Source organism: Numida meleagris, chromosome Z (genome assembly GCF_002078875.1).
Source record: "Numida meleagris isolate 19003 breed g44 Domestic line chromosome Z, NumMel1.0, whole genome shotgun sequence".
Lineage (NCBI taxonomy): Eukaryota > Metazoa > Chordata > Aves > Galliformes > Numididae > Numida > Numida meleagris.
This window is the reverse complement of record NC_034438.1, coordinates 38,198,693-38,210,499: the sequence shown is the minus strand read 5'-3', so window position 1 is coordinate 38,210,499 and position 11,807 is coordinate 38,198,693. Positions and strand designations below refer to the sequence as shown.

The following is an 11,807-nucleotide window of genomic DNA, read 5'->3' as shown; positions in this document are numbered from 1 at the left end:
AATATATCAGTACCTTATTTCTTTTACAGGAAAAGGAAAAAAACATGTTATTCTGGATTACTGTTAATCCTGCAGTGTTTTGTCTTCTGAAAGCAGTTCGTCAAGAGTGAGAATGACTTCCCTCCTTCCAGTAACCAGTACTCTTAGCATCCACCTCTTTCAGCTGCAGAAGCTTCCTGAGCCACATGAAGTTCCTGAGCTATTAGTAGCTCTCAGTGTATTCTTCTCCCATGAGCTTATCTAACATTTTTGGCCATCTACTGCATTTTCTGGCAGAAGATGTTCATTTTACCTGTGTTTTGTGTGAGAAAATTCTTCCATTTGTTTTCCTCTTATTCAGGGGAGGGTCAGGTGGGGGTTAGGGACAGGTTCTACACCAGAGGGTGGTGGTCATGGAACGGGCTGCACAGGGCAGTGAGCACAGCCCCGAGTTGCCGGAGTTCAAGGAGTGTTTGGACAACGCTCTCATAGGGACTGACTTTTGGCTGATCCTGTGAGGAGCCAGGAGTTGGACTCAATGATCCTTATGGATCCCTTCCAACTCAGGATCTTCTACAGTTCGAAGATGCTTATTCAAAAGCTCATAATATTAGTTTTGAAAGAGGTAGAGTACTGCCAGTGCCTATCCAATCTTCTCTTTGTCTCTCGGTTATGCAGACCTCTTACATCCCTCTTCAGTCATCTATTTGACAAGATGAAGCAAATAAATGACATTTATTTCCTTCACTGTGCCCAGGTGTGTGCACGACAGCAGTATGCTGATAAAGGGGGATGTAATATGCATTCAAAGCATAGTTCTTCTTGAGAAATGTACTGGGGAATGGCAATTTTTATTTTATTTTATTTTTTCAAACACTGGTACTTATTATAGCCTGCAAACATCATTTTCCTACCTTGTCTTGCTCTGCTCCCCTGCTCCAGGGTTCTCTTTTTGAGTGATAGAGCAGACTTTGGAAAGAACTCATACTGCTCCATAGGACTGAGACTGCTTACAGCATGGACCTGCTGGCAGGCAGCATTATAGGTTCCCAAGTATGTGTCTTAGTACCACAGTCAACATTACAAAGCTTTGCCCTCTATGTCAGATTGGGATATGGAAAATCTCACACTTATGTGATAGTAATGGGCCCACTTCTGATAATAAAGAGATCCCAGTAAAAATTTGTGATTGAAGGGCTTTGTTACTGGAGGAAGTATGCAAATTTCCCAAAAACCAACTTTATACCTACCAGGAGAGGTGTTGTATGCTTGTCCAGAAAGCTTACTAAAGTACACAGAAGTTTACAAAAGGAACACTTAAATTGTCATGGCAGATGAACCTTTGATGAAAAGTCTCTATGCATAAGGAAGATAGTGCTGCTTATGAACATATGTAAGCAGCAGACTGTGAATGGTGGGAGTTAGTGCAGGTGGTCCTTCGGAACACTCATTGTGGTCATCTCAAGTGGATTTTCTTACAGCCCTCATTGTTATAATGGGGCCCAGTGTGGAGAGGGCACTGCTGGACAGGCAGAGTCATTAGTTCTTGATGAGAAGAGTTGTGTTTGGGGGCTGTTTTGAAGATAGTTGACTGGCAGTATGTTGACTTCTGTTTGGAAGCATAAAGATCTCCCAACCAGCAATGCTGTGACAGATTTCACCGAAAGAGTGTTGCACCTTTGAGAGACCAGCTGTTGTAGATCTTAATTTTCTTTTAAGCATCTGGAAATGTTTACACTGGTTGTATCACATGGGTGAACCACTTCTTTTTTTTTCCTTTTTTTTTTTCCCCTACATTTATTTTAGACAATTCTTTGGCAAGGAAAAAGAGCAGAAAACAAAATAAAGCTCTAATGAAAGTTCTAAAGGTATCTGTCATTGCTGTTGTGCCTTGCTGTAGTTCCTTAGAAATCTTCCCATTTAAAACAAACATTAACTGAAGAAATCATGAAGCTAAAGACTGAATAATTCATTTTGGAGCTCCCAAGGTAGTGAAGGACCAGCACTGATCTGTGCATTTCTCAGAGAAGTGTACAAAAGACAAGTACAGAGAGAACAGATTTTGACTGGCTTCTAAATGTGGGAAGCCCTGCGAGAAATCCCACTCTAAGCATGTGACAGAATCTTTCTGTGAGATCTGGCTTCACTGTTACAATAAAATGGGTAAAAGAAGGAGTTTCTAAACATATTCAGATACAACCTGGTATGAACCAGTATAATTTTTTCTTGTAATTGGGTGTCTGGAAAGAAAGGCACTACACTAAACAGGAACTTCAGGTAGATAAAGCACTTGGTGATATTCATAGCAGCAGCAAGAAATCACCTTAGGCCTTCTGTTATCCTAAAAGAAATAATTGCATTTCTACAGAAAGCATGTATTTACCTTTCTCACTATGGGAAAGTTCTAGATTTGTCAACATGGTTAATTTTTTCCTTTCACAGCACTGGAGAACACTTGGCTGATATTTAAAAAAGCGTTAAAATGTGACTATTTTGGGATGATGGTGTAGGAATAAAGAACTTCTCTGTGACGAAATGATTTGAATTTACATGAGGTAGAAAGTCATATAGAAAGGAAATACTCAATCTAGTGGTGATGAAGTCCATCTTACCAAGTCCTTAGCAGAGCTGTCCTTGTACTTGTTAAACTGCCAGACTGCATAAACTACTCTGATGTCAACATCTTCTTGTCTGGATTTAACATAAGAGGCAAAATTGGGCATTTAGAATGAATCCTGGGCTGCATCAAAAGAAGCATGACCAGCAGGGCGAGGGAGGTGATCCTGCCCCCCTGCTCTGCGCTGGTCAGGCCTCACCTGGAGTACTGCGTCCAGATGTGGGGTCCTCAGTACAGAAGAGACATAGACCTGTTGGAGCGCGTCCAGAGAAGGGCCACAGAAATGATCCAAAGAATGGAGCACCTCTTTTATGGGGACAGGCTGAGATTGCTTGGGCTGTTCAGCCTGGAGAAGAGAAGGCTCTGAGGTGACTTGATAGCAGCCTTGCCGTATCTAAAGAGGGCTATAAGAAGGAAGGGGGCAGACTGTTTGACTGGGTCTGTTGTGACTGGACAAGGGGAAATGATTTCAAACTTGAAAAGGGGAAAATTATGTTGAATATAAGGAGGAAGTTTTTTACGGTGAGGGTGGTGAGGCACTGGAACAGGTTTCCCTGGGATGTGGTGGATGCCCCATCCCTGGATATGTTCAAGGACAGACTGGATAGGGCTCTGAGCAATCTGATCTACTTTTATGTCCTTGTTCAGTGCAGGAGTTGGACTAGATAGCCTCTTAGCGTCCCTTCCAACTCCAACTTTATGATTCAGTGATTTTGTTTCAGTCATTTGCTAACAGAGAAGTTGCAAATTTGACTCTAGAGAAAGGTAATGCACGAGCAAGTGCTTGTTATCCCTTGAAATTCTGATTGTGTACTACAGTTTCTGAGAATAAACAATATAATTCATTTCTTTAGAAGCTAATCTGAACAAATAGTTCATGGAATCACAGAATGGCTTAGATTGATCATCTAGTTCCAACACTCCTGCTGTGGCCTGGGCTGCCATCAACAACCACAGGTCACGCAGGACCCCATCCACAAGCCTAGTTATTGTGGGCAGTTTTAGAATATTTATCAGCTGTTCGAGTTGTGTGTGGCTGATTTGCATTGTGAAGAATAAAGTCCAGTGATCGTGTATGGATATCTAAGAATAGCTCTGTCAGTGTACAAGTGCATGTTCTCATATATTTCTGAACCACATTTCAGGTAGTTGAATTAAGGTGGCACCCCTCTTTAGACCAGAAAAACTCAATGATGTGCTTTAAAATTGAGAATGTGATGACTGTGTAGGGCTGAAGGTAACTGTTGCCTGGATAAATGTCCTGTGTGATAAAGACAGCTATCTAGTTTACAGTGACTATCTGAAACCTTTGCTCAGATCTTTGTCCATCATTATGTGTTGTCAAGACTAATTTTGGTCAAGTTGGATTTTATTTTTGAGAAAGTTCTGTTGAAGATACCAAACAGTAATTCATGAATTCTCCCTACGTGTATGGAGATTAAAACAGCTTTTCTGCTCTTTGAATAAAACAGCACATTTCATTATGTGATCATGAATGTTTGAAATAATATCTGAAAATACCACTCCTTTGCTTGATAGTGCAGCAAAAGGATTACTAAACACTGATGCTTTGCATGAAGAACATTTTCTGCATTCACTGGGCATTGAAAATGCCAGTTATTTTCCTACTCTGGTATGCTCTGTGCTTCATTCTGGGGAAATGTATCTTATGTTTCTAGCCTGATGCCATCACTATCAAAACATGAAAGAATATTTAAAAAAAAAATGTTCAAATGCAAAGCAGTTCCTAGACAACTAGGAAATGTTGTTTTAAAATTAGAACAAGAACAGTATTTTGGAGAGGAAAAAAGATCACAGGGCTTTGTTTCCTTTGATTCTGTATTACCTGATTTTAAAAAACCCTTGTGTTGGTTTGGAGAGGGAGAGATGAGGAATGAGGAGAGGAAGACGTGATCTGGTGAGAGTGTTTCTTACTTGCATGGTCCCAAAAAGGTAATCAACACTGAAAGGAGTAAAGTATTTCTATAAAATTATGTTTTACTATAAGCAATTTTTGGTTTTTTGATGCTCCATTATTTTCTGAGATATCTAATATTTGTTCTACCTGTTCCTTGAAGAAAGTATCAAAACAGAGTAAGAGAGAAAATGCAGGCTTTTTTTTTTCCTTTCTTTCTTTTGTTGTTTTTCCCCTATGAGCTGCTGTCATACAGGAAGATAATTTATTTTTTTTACTCATTTTGTCCCACCTGGTTGTCTTGTTTCTAAAGAAAATAGTAGCACAATGTGCAAGGCAACATTAGAATTGCTGAAACTGGTTTTACTTACGAGGGAGTTTACTAAATAGCATAATGTGATTTTCCTCCACTAAAGAAAGCAAGTTGGTGCATTCTTTATAAGTAGTAATGTACTAATTGTTGGCTCAAAATTGCTTGTTTAAGATGAACCTTCAAAGTAGACTTAAGATTGCATTTGTCATTTCCTGGTTTTGTAAATGTACTGCTTGTACTTAGTCTCTTCAATTTGGATAGTCATCCAGTCATGGAGCTTCATTTGCAAACATCAAAAAGGGATCAAAACTCATTTGGATATACATTTTTTTTCCAAGGGACATAGATGAAATTTTTCTGATGGTAAGATACCTTATGAGTCCTTAAAACTCTTTCTAGTACAATTGCTTATAAATGTCAACATTGGAAAAGGGTACATGGAACAGGCTTCTAGGACGTTCTTCTGGATGGTTAACTTTTAGCTGATGGGATATAATGTTATGTGGGTTGCTAATTTCAATATGCTAAAACAAAAGTTTAAATTTGATTCAAGCAAGTAAAGTACAACTCTACAGTTAAAGTCTAATTGCAATAAAATGCATAGAAATCAGAGAAAATGAACTACTGGTAATTAACAGGGATCTACCACTTTGCCCAAGTACTTCCCTATTTGCAGTTAGTAAAGAGATCTAGCTTGTGATTCACAGGGAAGATTCCTTCAATAAGCACATAGAAAAATGAAAAGAAATGAAATAAAATAAAATTAGGTCTTATCAACTTTTATCATTGAAATTTCCATTCTCTGTAATACTTAAGTCCTGAAACTTAACAGTAACTTACAAAATTTTTATGTTATTTCTTTTGAACTTTGTGTCAAGCGGCCTGTGAGCTGTCTTGTACCCTAATGCTTTTCTCGGTTCCTGGCCTCAACTCTATTTTATGTATAAAATGGTGTGTGAATATAGGTGAAGACTTTGCAGGTACAACTTTATTTGCAGTATTTCAGTATACCTAGCAGGGTGTCAGCTTTTGCCCTTGCCCTCTTCTGTTTCTCAGATGCAGTCATTGCTTGTTGTTCGGCTGTTGACTGGATCTCATTGTCTTTCTTCAAAAAATAGGGTTAATAATCAGTATTTTTTGTCTGACATGTTATATCTTCTGAAGTCTTCCAGTGGTGTCTGTGGAAAGTGGTTTAAAATGCCAGAGCTAAAGTACTGTAGGATATAGTTGAAAAAGAAAGTGATGGCTTATAGCAGCCTGTTATGAAAAATCTGTTAAATTTGAGTGCAGAGTAGAATGAAAGAACGATATTAGAATTTCTTCAAAATTCAAATTTCCATTGCGTAGTTAACCCAGAATGAAAATTACAGCATGAGAAACTTTGAAATGATTTTTCTGTCACTTCTATTTGCACTTTTCTTACTGAATTAGAAAATGAAAGCGCAGCACAGGGTCGGAGCCTTTCCACTGAAAACTTTCAAACTTAAAGCAGGTATTATGGAAAGCAAATTGAAAAGAAGTTAAGTGGTAAAAAGATGATTTATTCAGTTTGTTCTGTTCTGTGTTTCTCACAGTGATGTTCATGTTTCGGTTATGTTTGTTACTTTTTGTGTGTGCATGTGCCTGAAAAGCAGGAAAAAAGGAACAAAATTTGATCCTGTGTTTAGAATCTAGTTTCTCTTAAGCATACTTTTAGAAAAGTTAAATTTGAGACCTTTTAAGCTCCAGCACAAATTAGGCATGCATGCTTCTAAACAAAAATCAAAACACAAAGGACAACTTCTTTAGCTCTGACTTTGCTGCTGTTTTTTCCAATGTGCTCTTAAAAAGGTGATCTTTTCCAGTTGATTGAATAGTCAGAATTTGTATGTCATCTAATATTTATGCTCTTCTAATAGAGTTATCATATGAAGTAACACTGGAAAGATTAATGTTCTCTAGATGGTTGTGGATCTTTTTTTTTTTTTTTTTACCATAAAGAGGAAAATAATCTACCTAGAAATAATTTGCTACTTTCATTTTCTTGGTGGCTGGAGAGAGTAGGCTTTACTGTCTTGTAGCAGTGGTGATTGAAATATATGTATATTTAAAATTAAACTAAAATTAAACTGTTTAAGATCTATTTACACTTCTTCAGTTTACCAGATTTTGTACTGGCCCAAGCCTATACTTATGAAAAAACTGTAATAGGTGTAGATGAGTTACTGCTATTTGGAAACACTTTCTGTGATTTCCATTTAACTAGAAGGAAAAACATTGTGATTAATCATGTAGGAGATGATGCTGCCTATCATATTGCATATTTGCTTCCTTTCATGCTCTTCAGCACTGATGTTCTTTCTGCAGACACAGCTCTCAGCACATAGTGCTGAGTTCTCTCTTGAAATATATCTTTTCCATATAAGTAGTTTTGTAAGGTGTTTTCTGCAAGAGTAGCATAGATAAGGAGATCTTTCCAAAATCTTTATGCATAGCAGCACTGTTGTTCTTTATGGGAGTCTTCTCTCATCACTGTGGAACTGTAAAGTCATTAGGTCAGGAAGTTGCGGTGACCTTGGAGTCGCCTTTTTTTGACAGTTTTCCAACTTTTGAAGAAAAATTGAGTCTGCATGTGGTATCTGTTGACTTAATTAAACTTCAGTAATAGATTGAGTTATTCAGTCACTGAAGTTCTGGTGTATTCCCCAGTAATAGTGTTCCTCAGTACTGAGATAATCATCTCTGCAATCGAAGTATTGGATTCACAGTGAGACCTTTTTTAATTTCTGTATTGACCTAGAGCTGAACTAGCTTATTGGAGGTAAAGATTGCCTTCATTTGTCATGTTACACTGAAGGTAGTCCATGGAGGAAGCAATTCTTGGAAAACAGTATTTAAATGAAAAAGAAAATGGGTTTTTGGATGTATTATGTAACTGTAATGTGTTGTTTGTTTCACTTTAAGTCAAATAGAATTGTTTTCCATTATGCTTGTACTTGTGCCCATCTTTTGCTGAAAAGCACTAGAGCTTCATAAGGGCAGTGAGGTACTGGCACAGGCTGCCCAGAGAAGCTGTGGGTGCCCCATCCCTGGAGGTGCTCAGGGCCAGGTTGAATGGGGTCCTGGGCAGCCTGGGCTTGTGGGTGGCATCCCACAAAGTTCGAACGGCATGATCTTTAAGATCCTTTCAAACCTAAGCTATTCTATGATTCATGCAGGGTATCTTGGAAATATCTGTCATTAGCCACTGTATGAAAAATTAAATGAGAAACAAAATACTTCAAGTAAATTAAAATATGTGTGCAAAATGTGAAAGTAAATTACAATTAAATACTTTCTTTGACTCAAATATTTCTGAGGTAATTGTGCCAAGTGTTCATCCATAATAATAAATGTATTTTAAAAGCAAGTAAGTTCCCAGCCTCTTGTATTTTCTTTCATAGGTAGGGCTAAACAATTCATTTTAGCCCTTAGGAAATATCTGTTTCACAATTTCTAGCTTTGTGTTTGAAATGAAAACGTTTTTCATACAAAAACTTGGCATTCCTTCTCCAAGCAGGAAGCTTCTGTGCTTAACTGTTTCTTTTATTGTTACTTTGCAGTCTTAAAGGTGTGTGTCAGCCTGTGTTTTTTCTTAGGAAGCTCCTTTTGTGACACGGAGGCCTCAGCAGAAGGCCCTTACTGGTCAGGCACGTAGAGGATCCTAATTTCTAATTGAAATTGGTAAATGCCAACATTATGGACCTGAAAATAGAAAACTTGTAGACCTGTTTTGGTGAAGAGTTCCTGCCAGCCCTGTACAGTGTAGCTGCCAGACCTCAACTATGCATGTGTGTACTGCAGTTTTGCCTTTTTTCACTCAAAACTCAATATGAAAACTGTGAATATGAACCCAAAGTTTATTTTACTGAATGTTTTCGCTTATAATTATAAACTCAGAAGAGCTGTGGCCCTGTAAAATCTTGAGATGGCATTTGTAGAGAGTGATACTCTCTTGTTACAATAAGTCAGTGAGATTTCAAACCTCTGCACATGTTTTTTAAATTATGTACACACTGGAAGTCCAAAGAGAGGAGGTAAGCAGTTCTAATAGATATAGAAATCTGTTGTCTAAATAACACCAGTAGGCCTAGAGCCTAGAGAAACTTAGGGGAATTTGAATATTCCTATGACATGAGAGCTTTCTGAAAATGGCACGTAAGTTCTTCAGGTCACCTCAAGAGAACAGCTTTACTTAAATGTGTGCTTAAAAACAGAAACAAAATTCTGCCAAGTTACGAATTACATGGTTATGTTTTTAAAGGGCAGCAATTCCTTACAGAATTGTATTTCATTTTAACACAGAATAGTCTGTTACTGTCATTGGTGGAAAGAACGCTATTTAGCTTTCTTTAATTCCATGCAGTAGAAATTGGTTCCTGTGAGATATACTTATCTTTGAAAAAATACAAATGTTTAGTTTTAAATCTGGTGGTGTTTTTTTTGCACTGTTGTTTCTTTTTGCTTTACTTTTTTATCATTACAGTCTTCACCAATGTTTAATTTAGTTCTCTCTCCTACTTTAAGTCCATCTGACCTCATAAGCTTATTGTTTTTAATACCTAGGTGTTCAAAAATAAGAGTTGAAGCACAAGGGATATAAACAAAGGAACTTTTGAGAATTACATGTTACACAAATTTTTTATTTGTCTGTGTGAAAAAATAGCTGGTACTCTGTAGATTGAACAAAAGAATGTGTTTAGTATTTGTAGTCTTTATATTGCAAACCCTGTATGTAAAGTGTTTCTTACTTCTCAGTTTTCATTGTAGGTAGATTTACAGACGTTAACTGCAAAACAATATTTCTGGTATATTTAGAATTGATAGAGGTATGAAGAAAATGATGAGGGAATGGTGGCACAGTATTCCAGCGTCATGTTTCAATTCTTAATTGAAATGTTACTGAATTATAAGCTATGAAACTGGATGAGGTAGGGAGATTGTGTAGCGATAATGTTTGCATTTAACATAAAGAATGTATAGTAGTCTAATTGCAGAAGCCTCAACTTTATTGCTATGCAGGAGATTAGAACATAGTTTGACTATTCTGAAATTTTGCAGAAAATATTGTGTTTGTGAACAAGGATACTGCTGTGTGGGTCCAATTTAAGTTACTGTTTTCTAGAAGAGCTACTGAATGTTTTGGAGATTAACACTTTTCTGCTGGTAATATTTGCTGTAGTTACATTCTGATTGGTGCTGCATGGAGCCAGGTGTTGAACTTGATGACTCTTGTGGGTCCCCACCAACTGGATATTTTATGATTCTATGAAATTAGTAAATTAATTTTATCCTAACAGTTTAATGGCTTCCACTGTACTGAGTATACTTATGACTTAGAGTACAACGCCCAACTTGTACCTGTTTTACTACTGCTAGGACTAATGGCATATGTGGCTGTATTTTGTAGAAAAGTACATATTTTCTCAATGTTTTTCTCTGTAAAATCATTCCAAGAAACAGCTTCACCTGTGTTTGTCTGTAATTCAGGGATATTCGTGGAGATATTTTTTCATGATCCTATATTACAAGTATAGTTAATTCGAGAATTGTTCATTATTGTCAAAATGACCTTTGGCAGCAGTAGAAATATTCTGAAACTCCAATCAAGGCTGCTTTGATTAAATAAAATAATCATCATTCAAACTCCCTAGAAGCAAAAGAAACCTCCTGCCTTTTAGTACCAGTGTGACATTTTGCTGAACAATTTTTCTTGACCTGAATGTTCTTCTGTTGCTGCTCTTTTTTGAATGGCCACCCATTAAACTGCATCTACTTCCTTGGCAAATTATTTCTGGAGTAATCTTTACCAAATGTATTTTGTCTCTTAAATTGCTATTCAACTCTCTAGCTTTAACTTCTGGTTCTGGATTAGGACATTGTAACTGGATTGTAAGTACTTTAGATGATGTATTTTGAAAATAGTGGTTATTGGCTCGTTGTGTGTCTGTATGGGTTTGGAGGCTGTATTTTTATTCAGTGCAAACTGCAATCTCTAAATGTGAGTTATAGCCCTCTCCTTATGGGGTTTAAATTGCTGCATTTTATGACTATTCACTTATTTTCCTCTTTGTCTTCTTGATAAGTTCCATCCATCTGTGCTAAGTTTAATATAACAGCCACAGGAAAGCAAAGTATAAACAGGTTGATATATGGTTGTATTTTATCTGGGAGCCTGGTCATTAAAGAAAGTTCTTACAGTTAGTTCTTCTCATCTTTTGATGGAACAAAGTGTTGGAATACCTAATTCAACAAACCATTTCCAGGTACATGAAGGATAAGAAAATCATCAGGAATAGTCCATGTGGATTCACTAAGGAGAAGTCATTGCTTCACCAAACTGGTAAGTTTCTACAATGAAATGACCGGTTTGATAGATGAGGGAGGGCAGTGAGTATTGTCTTTCTGAACTTCAGTAAGGTCTTAGATACTGTTCCCCTTAAAATCCTCATAGAAAAGCTTTTGAAATATGGGCTGAATGAGCAAGCAGTGAGGTACATCAACAATGGGCTGAATGATTGATCCAGAGGTTACTGATCAGTGGTGGTCAGTAATAAGTAGAGTATTCCACAGGTCAGTGCTGAGTCTAGCCCTGTTTAACATCTTCGTCAATGATTTGGAAAATGGGGCAGAATGTGACCTCAGCAAGTTTGCAGGTGACACAAAACTGGATGGAAGTGGCTGATTCACCAGAGAGTCACTGAGAGGGACATCAGCAGGCTGGAGAAATGTGCTGACAAGAACATCATGCAGAAGAAATGTTTTAAACCTGGGTATGAAGAACTCTCTGTCACTGACAGCAGATTGTCTGGAAAGCATCTTTGCAGAAAAAGCACTGGAGATCCTGTTTGGACATGACTCAGCAATGTGCCCTTGGAGCTAAGAAGGCTAACAATGTTCTTGCCTGCACTAGGAAAAGTGTTGCCAGCAGATCAAGGGAAGTGATTCTTCCCAGAAGACTCAGC

The 11,807-nt window shown here is 37.5% G+C and overlaps 1 protein-coding gene across 7 annotated transcripts in view; it reads left to right on the top strand.

Annotated features, from left to right (window-relative positions):
• Positions 1 to 11,807, top strand: part of LOC110389792 (guanine nucleotide-binding protein subunit alpha-14-like) — a 67,632-nt gene that overhangs the window by 5,292 nt on the left and 50,533 nt on the right. The gene's annotated exons all lie outside the window — the stretch shown is intronic.